General features: G+C 38.3%; 1 protein-coding gene across 1 annotated transcript in view; it reads right to left on the bottom strand.

Annotated features, from left to right (window-relative positions):
* Positions 1-10,768, bottom strand: part of RSPO3 (R-spondin 3) — an 83,863-nt gene that overhangs the window by 50,443 nt on the left and 22,652 nt on the right. The gene's annotated exons all lie outside the window — the stretch shown is intronic.

The following is a 10,768-nucleotide window of genomic DNA, read 5'->3' as shown; positions in this document are numbered from 1 at the left end:
AAGCATGTCAAACTCGCAGCCTGTGGGCCGCATTGGCCCACAAGGAATATTTTTGTGGCCCAACCAATATAAATAAGAAATGTTTTAATAAAAATTTTGTAAGTTAATTTTTACAATATCCTGTTATACATAATCCTATATATTAAAGAGCTAATATGCTCATTAGACCAGATGGTGGAACGACCTTCCAGAACGACCAGTGGGAGGGGCTTCAGGGCCAACCAGATGGTGGAACGACCTTCCAGAACGACCAGTGGGAGGGGCCATGGGGCTTCAGGGCCGCGAGGCAGCCGGGGTTGGGAGGGCTGAGCCCTTTGCATGAATTTTGTGCACTGGGCCTCTAGTTATTAATAATGAACTTCAACACCCAATGTGATTTCAAGACTACTGTTAGGGACACTATCAAATCAAAGCAAGAATAGTGAGTCCACCTTATTAATAAAATAATCATTTACAGATGGCTGTAACAATCATAAGGCCAGCTGGTTCGCTTATTAATTTGTGCAGCTATTCGGTGTCTGGTAAGTTCATGTTCAAGAAAAAATATTAATTTTTATTAAAATGTTCCATTATTTTATGTTAATGATTACTCATTTATTTCAGCCCTTTGTATTCAGCATGTCTCTATTGAAATAAACCCATGTTTCTATGAAAATTGAAGTTTTTGTTTTTTTGCGGCCCGCATAAACTTAAACCTTGTTTATTTGGCCCTTGTTAGCCGTTGAGTTTGACACGCTTGGTGTAAAGGCATGCCCATGTATTTCCGACTCTTCTGTTGGTGGTGGGAGGGAGAGGCTCTGATGGACCATGCCTTTCTTGAGTCTGTTTCACAGTGACGTTTGATTATTGCTAAGTTCTTTACCACAGAAGCAAATCCCACCACTGAGAAGGGGCACCCATAAGCTTGCTCAGCCTTCCCACAGGGTGCCCGGGTTAGCTACAGAGAGGTCACTCAGCTGACCAGCATCCTCTGCCTGGAGGGAACCATCCCTGAATCAGCCACAGGAACCACAAGCAGCTCATTCTCATTCCAAGATGTTTTGTAAATAAACTGAGGAAATGTGTGGGGGAAGGGAAGTCTGCTTTTCCTGTACTTGCTCCTCTGTGGGGTGGGGTGGACAGAGAGAGTGGCACAGGAGGTTTAGACATTATAGGACCTGGGGGACTTGTAAGTGAAGACTGCTTTCCAAGTAACAGGGTAATTTTTCATGCCAGTAACTCGGCATTGGAGACTTACAGAAAATGTGTACACATTTTATGCGGGAAAAGACCCTAAAGTGAAGAGAGCTCCGTGTGTTCTGAGTCTACTGACTCAGTTTAAGAAATAAGAGATGTAGATAAAAAGTAAAACCTGTGAAACCGTTTCCTAAAAACTCTATGGAAAAATGGACCTCAGGAACTCAGTTGGAAAGAAAATCATTCCAACCAAGGGCACTGAGTGACTCTGAGCTTACATGGAGATGGTTTGGATTGGTCCTCACCAATCTGTCCCTATCTCTCAAATGCAGCTGCTCAAAGGAGGCACAATAGACTTTTGAGCACCTTGAAATGCTGATCTATTATAATGTAACTTAAAAAGGAATCAACTATGAAAATAAACACGACTCATATGTTCAGAGCCTCAAAAAAGTTAAAATAAATTTCATTAAAAAAATTGAGTTTTGGATGTTTGGAAACTTCTCCAGGAGAGAGCTGTATGGGTGCCACAATTGGTAACAGTTTGCACCAAAATTATGAGGGTGCACAATTCCCTCATTAAAACTTTTACTGATCAATACAGCACAGTCGACTCACACATTGTGCTACTATTACTCTCTTTGCTTTTTAAACACATATTTCATTTGTAGCCAAAAATTTTTAACAAAATACTTTTTTGAAAAAGTAAAGACATGACTGTCTTAACTGGCAAAGGAAATTCTTGTTTGTTTGTTCTTAATCAGGGCATTTTGAATATGGGCAGGTACAATTTGAAAGCAAACTTTATTGCTTCAGGAAGGTTTAAGTATTACATTGCGGGAAGTGAGAAGAATTGAGACTATGAAGTTCATATACTAAGATTTTAGATTTTTTTTTTTTTTACAGTTGAGTAGCATAGTGATTGCTTTCTTGAAAGCTGGATAGAGATCACTCAAATTATACAGTCAGTCTTACACAACAGGACACAAATTTCTCAAACTTCATCTTAAGGCAAGAGTTTTTACTTTTTATATGGAAACCACAGAAAACTTTGGTCTGGACTGACTGTAACAACCCTTTCAGCCTTAAAATCTCATGATCCTAAGACAGAAAATAGAATTCTGCTTTGTCATACTTCTTCTTTGTTCTATTCTAATAATAACGCCATTTTGCATTTCCAAATCACTTTTTCAAACAATGTTTTTGTACTATTATTTTATATGACCAGGGGAGGTGTTGTTGGTGGGTAGGCTTCATAGACTATCTAATGTTCGTACGTAATGTTAGAAAAGGAGCTGAAGGTATGAATATGGAAGTGGCCATGGTAGGACTGGAGGAGGGAACACCACAATGACCACATCAAGGAGGAGACTGGCATGAGTTCAATGCAACTGATGCTTAAGCAGTGGTGAATGGAAGCATGAGGAATATCAAGGAGATTGGAAGCATAGGGTAGATCTAGATTATGAAACCCTTTGTGGGCCAAGGTACTTATTCTGTGGATAAGGAGAATTTCAATCTGGTGAATGATACAATCACATTTATATGAGAAAAGTGATTTTCCCTGAAAACATGGCAGGCATGGAAACTAGGAGTCTAAATGTAGTGATCAAGTTAAAAGACTGATGACAGCTTAAAATCTAGCAGGGGCAATGGAATGTGGTGAGGGAGAGATGCATATTTCCAAGGACATTTTGGAGGTAAAGTCAATTAAGTATGGTGACCAACAGAACGTGGACTGAATAAGAAAGAGGATTTGAGAAGGTGTGTTTTGAGTGCCAGCCAGTGACTAGAAAGGAGAGTATGGCTGGAGGAGTAAAAAGCCTTCAGTTGGAGTTTTGGAGCAAGGTACATAGAACAAAAAGGTCTACAAATATAAACATGGCTTGGGATCATTGATTTTGCAGGTTTTATAAGATATACAGAAAGCAATGTTCAATAGGTTTAGTTTTATTGGGTGGTAGTTGCTTGAGATATACCTGTGAGTCTCTGGTGGTAGCTTCTTAATTAGAGAAGACATATTGAAAGGGGAGGTGCTGAAGGATGGCAAAGGAAGCAAACAGAGCCCCAGATAAGGGATATTTTGTAAAAGACAAGGGATCTATCAGCTAATTTAAATAACATTTTGTATGTCCGTACTACTTTTGCTTCCAAAGAAAGCCTAAATAACTGTGGCAACCGCTGTTTGGAATGGTAGAAGCTACAACAATTATTTGTTTTGAAAACCAAAACTAGAATTCAAAGAAATGTTGTAAGCTACTGAATCGAACCTGGGACTCTTGAGTCCTCAGGCCGATGCTCTATCCACTGACCCAAACCGGCCAGGGCTATATAAGTAAACTTTAGATGTAATTATAAGTGGAAAAAATGGGCAGAATTCACAGGAACTTTAAAATGGGACCTTCTGACTACAGATGTGTCAAATACATGGTAAAATGAGTGTCTGTCCCCCAAACTGGGAAAGAGCAAAGTATTTTCCTTACCTTGCATATGAAAGTTAAGTATGAAAAGAGTATATATTAATGCATAACAAACACATTTTCAGTGTCTGAACTTTCGATACTCTGAGTAACTTCAGTGTTTTTTTTCCATCTGATAAGATTCCCTACTATTTCTCTATTTAATAATCTTGTGATGCATGACTAATGCAACACTTCCCAAAGGCCATTGGCATGTGTGGTAATTCACGTTTTTGATAAAATATCCATAACACAGAGTTTTAAATTGTATTAGAGCATTTGGTAAATACACAACGTTTAGGTAATTTCAGTGCTTGTGATCTACCAAACCAATGGCAGCACTGGAATCATTGTTCTGTTTCTGTAACAGCTGAAGTGCAAGCCTCAAGGGTTTGCTTTATTTAAATCCCCTCCTAAAGCCTAACTGCAAATGTACTAACATCTATTGCAAATCACTCTGTGGAAGAGATCCATTATTGCATGCTGCCAATGGCCTCCGATGGCCATTTATGTGTGGCTAGAACATTTCCAGAAGTACGAAATTTAATAAACGTTAGGCTTATAAAAGCAGGTTTGACTAAGTTTAAAAGAAAAGCTAAAAACATGAAATTAACTTGATTTTATAATTCAGATAATGAAAAATTAGTAAATTAGATAAAACTTACTTTTAAGGAAGAAGGAGGAGGAGAAGAAGGAGGGAGAGAAGGAGAAGGAGGGAGAGTGTGTAGAGAGAGAGAGAGAGAGAGAGAGAGGGAGAGAGAGAGAAGGAGGAGGAGAAGAAGAAGAAGAAGAAGAAGAAGAAGAAGAAGAAGAAGAAGAAGAAGAAGAAGAAGAAGAAGAAGAAGAAGAAGAAGGAGGAGGAGAAGAAGAAGAAAACAATAATACACAAAGTTACTTTAAAGTATTCTCGCCTTCACAGTATTTACTGCCTACTCTCCTGTATGCAGTGGCCTTAACAGACAGGGTAGGAAGAGGAGACCAGTGAAATTCTATAATCAAAGTTATTTTTACATCTGTCCTTTCCTCCATGTCTTCTCCTTTTACAAGGACATTCACATTGACTGAAGGCTTTTGGAAGGCAGGGGTCTGGTCGGCCTTGATAATTTCCTCATAATTTTCTTTGATAAGTCCCGGCTGCTTATTGACTAGGTCTCAACAAATAATTTTTTATTATTGAATGGCTGAAGGTAATAAATTTTAAAAATAAGGCATTTGTGTTTTCTGTTTGAATGCTTTAAAGGAATCAACTATGATTCCAAGAGAAAGAGAAATACATTTTTAAAATACATTTTTATTTATTTCAGAGAGGAAGGGAGAGGGAGAGAGAGACAGAAACATCAATGATGAGAGAGAATCATTGATCGGCTCCCTATTGCACGCCCCACACTGGAGACCAAGCCTGAAACCTGGGCATGTTCCCTGAGCAGGAATCAAACCTTGACCTCCTAGTTCATAGGTTGATGCTCAACCACTGAACCACACTAGCAGGGCTATTTGTGTTTTTTAAATAATAAAGATGTCAAAGCAGTAAACATTTAACAAAAAGTATCTAAAGAAGCATTTGTGAGTTATGCCTATGAACATTTGGTAAAAAATCAAGTTTCAGATCACATACACTTTAAGGATGCTTAAATATGAAATACATTTTTCAAAATAAAATAATGAAAGCTTTTCTCAGTTCTTCAATTAGAGATTCACCTGGAGAAAATGTAGACTTTTTCTCTTGCTTAAGTTAGGATAGCACATTTCTATCATACTTTGGGGCTTGATTGTTGCAGGATCGTTTTTAAGTTTAATGTAATGTTATGGTTACAGAAAGAGATGTTCCATGATTCCTATGGAATTTTTGGCAATATTCACTTTAAGAAAAACATAATGTTAAAAATTTGAATTACTTGGCAGTCTCTTTCAAATTCTGAATCAACCCCAGAAGACATTGAGAGCCAATGTTTCTTATTTGCTCATAAGTTAAAGCATTCAAGCGGTACTGACAATGGCTATATCTCCACAGCCATTTGGGCAGGTTGGGAGTATTAAGTATAAACAATATAATATCAAAAGCTGTTTGAATGAATATAATTGCTTATTGGCATATGATACTTCTTTACATTGTCAAACAATAATATCTGGATCTATCATAGTTCTTTATTATAATTTGTGGCTAATAAACCACATGTTTATATATACAAACATAAATTTTGTTACTTTTGAAATACTGTGTATCATCTAATGGCTTAAATGTATTTATATACCAATGTTTTAATCATTAAATTAATTAAAATTCACTTATGCTACTTAAATATAGATATGTATGCATGTGTACATACGTACATATATACATATATATGTATTCAGACACAGGACACATACATGTTCTTTTTGGTTTTTTATCAAAATCAAGAGTGAAGACATTAATTGACCTGAAGCAGTTAGGACGATAGAATCGGCCACATCTTTTGTTCCAGTAAATCAACCTTGAATACTCAAAAGTCTGTGCCACACCAATGGTTTCACAAAATTCCTAACAGTCTCCGAGAGGAATGTGTCCACCAGTTCTGAATAGAGCCCATCTAGGGCTCCACCGTTATTATGTGGGGAAACATACTGTTTTTAATGGAAACTATTTCTTTCAGAACTTGGAAAATCTTTCTCTTTCTCTTACTGAATAATAATTTCCTGAAGGGAGTCTAATATTTATATCCTATAAATACTTTAAATAAAACCACAGCAATGAAACAGACCTAACATTAGGTAGCACTTAGCTAGACTTTCCACTAAAATCAAGCCAGCTCAACATATTAAGAAAATGGCTAGCAAATGATGGCAGATATAGAATTCCTAAAATCTAAAATAGGATGACTATTTGGTAGCTAGATGCCAACTTAGTGGCTGATGGCTGTGCTTTGTGTATCCGCAGGCTAAAGAATCAGGACTAGAAACAAAAGATAGACTAAAGTGGGCATTGCACACACAATGTGGAGACTATGATTAAGGTTTTCAGCAAAAATTTCTGATAACTCACTATGTGCCCAACGCTACTCAGGATGCAGAACATGCAGGACTGAACAAGACATCTGGTTCCTTTCCTCATGACATTAATCGGCTAATAAGCAAATAAATTAATAATTGATGAAATATTGTAGAGTGGTGAAGGAAATAAACAGGTGGATAGGTCAGAGAGTAGCTCTGGGGAGCTATTTTAAATATGGTGGTCAGGGAAGGCCCCTTTGAGAAAGTTACTCTTTAGCTGAGACCAAGAGAATAAAAAGAAATCAGCCACGAACACTTGAGAAAGGGTATTACAGGTGAGCATCACAAAGTGCAAACATTTTAAGGCTTTGGGAAAGAACTGGCCTGAGGAGCAGCCCAAGGGGAACCAATAAGACCACAGCGCTGAGAGTGGAATGAGATGAGGTTAGAAAAGAAGGTTAGAGCCTCGTGGACCAAAGTAAATAGCTGCCATTCTATACCAAGTGCATTTGGATTCTGTATTGCTAATATCAGAAGGAAAGGCAAAGACACATTTTGTCTGATATGCTTATTCATTTTAATTTTTGTTAGATTTATGATGCTAGTACATGGAACAGAACCAGCATCTTATATTCCATGAAAATATGTTCTCTTATTAATTTTTATATTAGAGGAGAATGTTCTAACTAGCCATAACTTGGGAATTTATGTTCAGATCATAATCTTTGAAGAGACTGTGCATTGATCTACATGTTCTTTGCTCTTGGGAACACTTCATTTCTTCTTTGTTCCTCCCATCTCCTTCTAGCAGTAATTTTAGTTTGTCCTGGGGTTTTAAATTCCCATTCCCTGTTACTGGAGTGTGTGTGTGAGTGGGGTCGGGGTGTGGGGAAAGGGGTGGTGGTGGTGAGGAGGAACAGGAAAGTTATGAAATATATAAGAGGTCATAAGACTGAATAAAGAGAATAAGAAGTAAAACCCTTTGCAATCGTGTATACAATCTTTTTTTTGTTATTTTTTCTGAATTCATGCCATTAGAGACGCATATTAACACCGTCTAAATAATTTAGAACAACACTATAATGTCTCTTCTGATATAACCTTCCTTTTAGACTCTCAATATCATGTTCTTTTTTCCATTAAACAAGTTAATAACCTAAGGGCTAATTCCAAAGTTGATTCTTCAAAAGTATTGGAAACCATATTCGTTTTCCTATGACCTACCAGATAGCTAGAGTTGATTCTGTTGCTGAAACTGCAACAAAAAGCATTTGTAGAACCAAACATAGTGGGGTTTTTTTCCTAACCACAAGTAGAAATTCTATCATAAAGTTAATGCACTCTGCCACGGGTGTGAAATGTAAGGCACTGAATCAGCATCCCAGCTGTTGCTAAGGGAGGGAAGGCTTCCCCTTCTCCAAGTGGCCATGTTCCCAAATGGAGGTGAATAGAGGACAAGAGGGTGTGGATAGGGGTGATGGAGACCCAGATTCTGTAGAGAGCCAGGACCTGTTGATGAGTTAGTGGGTGGTAATAACAGCATTTTTCATGAGACAGATCCAACAGTGTTCATCCAACAGTGGGAATCATTATGTGCTCTGGTCTGGCTGAGAGAGCCATTCCATTTTTTTTTTTTTGAGGAGAGAATTAATTAGAAATCAACATAAACAGAAAATGTGATAGTTGAATGGCAATGAATCTGCATGGGTGTGATTCTGTAACTACTAGGTTCACATTCTTGAATGAAACAAACTTCAGTTTGTGCTAAAAACAAACTCCACTTTGTTATATTATGAATAAACTTGGATCTTCTTGCCACATAGCATGCTAAAGTAGAATATCTGATGGCTGAAGTCTTAGCATAAGCAAACAGCAGGCAAGGGACTTGTGGTATTTTAACAGGCACAAGAAGATGTGCAAATAGTGGGTATACCATTAAATAAGTCCAGCTTTATGTGTCACATCTAAACTCCTGAGCTGAAAAATAAGTGGATTTTTCTACCAGATTCACAAAACTGCTGAGAGAACAGGAGGTTCTGACATGCACCTTCGTGGGTGTGATGCATTTTTGTCCTATGTGCACGCTCCCTGGATTGCCACCTTATTCGGAAATGGGCTCTGCACACTTCCCAGAGGAGCACAGGGACTGGGGGGTGGAGGACTGACTTGGGGCTTATACAGAGTTCTGACATTTACTAGCCGCAAAACCAAAATTTATCTCTTCACCCAGCTTTTCATTTAAACAATTAAATTATGCAACATCCAGACACTGTGCTTGTTAGTGAGCATCCAAAGCTGAATAAAACCAATAATCTATGTCCGAGAGTTCAGGGCCTGATTATTTCCTTAGCCAAAAGTTGCTTACCTCTCTGAGCCTAGGCCTCCCCATCTGTAACATGGGAATGATCTACTTGGTAGATACTAGTACTGGGACGGGAAGGGAAATTAAGTGAGATCATATGTAAGCGCTTAGCCTTCTCGCAGGCACTTAATACAATCACTAGGCGTAAGAGATTTTGTTTTACCCAAGAAGTACCTTAAGCCATTTCTACTCATTAGAGGTAGCTGGGAGCTTTAGTCAATAATAACTCTGTCAGAAACCTCCAAGCAAGGAGGCTGGAGAGAGGACAGATGCTGGTGCTTCTTCTGACACAGGCGATCTGGGGAACTTCAGGGAACCAGGGACACTGTAAGAGTCATAGGGAGGGGCTATATTTTAAGGACTGCAGACACAGATTTTAATGGGTATCAATGGCACTCTCACACAAGAAGTCCTCTGGGACTCTACACTGAAGACTGAAAGTCGTAAGGCAAGCTATGGAAATAAGACCAGAATGGCATATAGCGCCCGAGGTCTATGCCAGTGGTTCTAAAACCTTACTGTGTGCAAAAATGACCAGGAGTAATTTTCATAATGCCAGCTGCGTTATAAGAAGTAACCCCGAGTGAATGTGAGGCAGGCGATACAAGTACCACATTGTGTGTACCACATCACTGCCATATTCACAAATAAGTATTTATTCAGTGATTACTGGAAATTCTCTTCTAGGGACTGAGAGACAAAATGTGGTCTCTGACCAAGAAGCCTACAATGCAGTTAGTAATCTTTTTATATCCCAATGGCCACATCGACTAGAAATTTAGTGCAACAGAAATTAACAGGCAGGTATGGTTGACGTATCTGAAGACTATAGAGGGCATTTAGGAACAGTTACAAGACTTGAAATTAAAGAATAACTTAGACAAATGGAAAGAGGGACAGAGAGAGAATGTTATGATCAAGAGCAATTATGTAAAAGCATAAAGATGATTTAGGAGGATGGTGAATACAACTGTGGAGTTTAAAAGGATCTTAGAGCTCTTCCTTCTCTCTTAAATTTCAGATGAGAACACCAAGGTCCATGTAGTTAATTAGCTTGCAGCTGATAGAGTCATAAGCCTTTGGAACTTTAGAGGGATTTAGTTCAAACATCTTCCCCGGAACAGTCTATTTAATAATGTCTAATCTGATGACATTTGGGTGCAGCCAATATAATTATCTTACAGCACCTCCTTATATTGAACATTTTGAAATATTTTCCCATATTGAACATAAATCCGTCTTTCAGGAAGTTCTACTACCATAGAGACTCCAATACATTTTCTCTCTTTTCCTTAACATAGTTTGTCAAATGATATTTGGTGCTTTAGGAAAGGTGAAGACCTAGGAGTTCAAGTATGGCGAGAGACTATGGACAAAGTAAAGGCAGTGTGGTAAATAGTATGTACAAGACATTGGCAGGAAGGGAACAACTAACCACCTGGGCACCCCTACTTGGAAGACCTGAAATTTGACCTGAATTTTGAAAAATAAGGGGAAACTGGGTGGGGTTTTGCATTTAACCTTCTATGCAATTTGGAGGAACTGTTTATGGACAAATTAGTGATATGATCTAATTTGGCTTTAAGATCTGATGGTGGAGAGAAGAATCAACGAAGGAGAGACTACACATTGAGAGTCATCAGGATGTGATGCTCTATACCAGTTGTTGTGAGCTGAATAAGGAGAGCATTGCTGGGATGAAAAGAGGGCATGGATTTTAAAGCTTTTCAAGAAGGAGAATAAACAGGACTTGAAAATCAGTTTTAAGTGGGCAAACAAAGGAGTAGGGGTTGTTGTGGTG

Source organism: Myotis davidii, unplaced genomic scaffold (assembly GCF_000327345.1).
Source record: "Myotis davidii unplaced genomic scaffold, ASM32734v1 scaffold147, whole genome shotgun sequence".
In the NCBI taxonomy this organism is placed as follows: Eukaryota; Metazoa; Chordata; class Mammalia; order Chiroptera; family Vespertilionidae; genus Myotis; species Myotis davidii.
The sequence above is the reverse complement of the archived record's forward strand: the minus strand, read 5'-3'. Positions and strand labels throughout refer to the sequence as shown.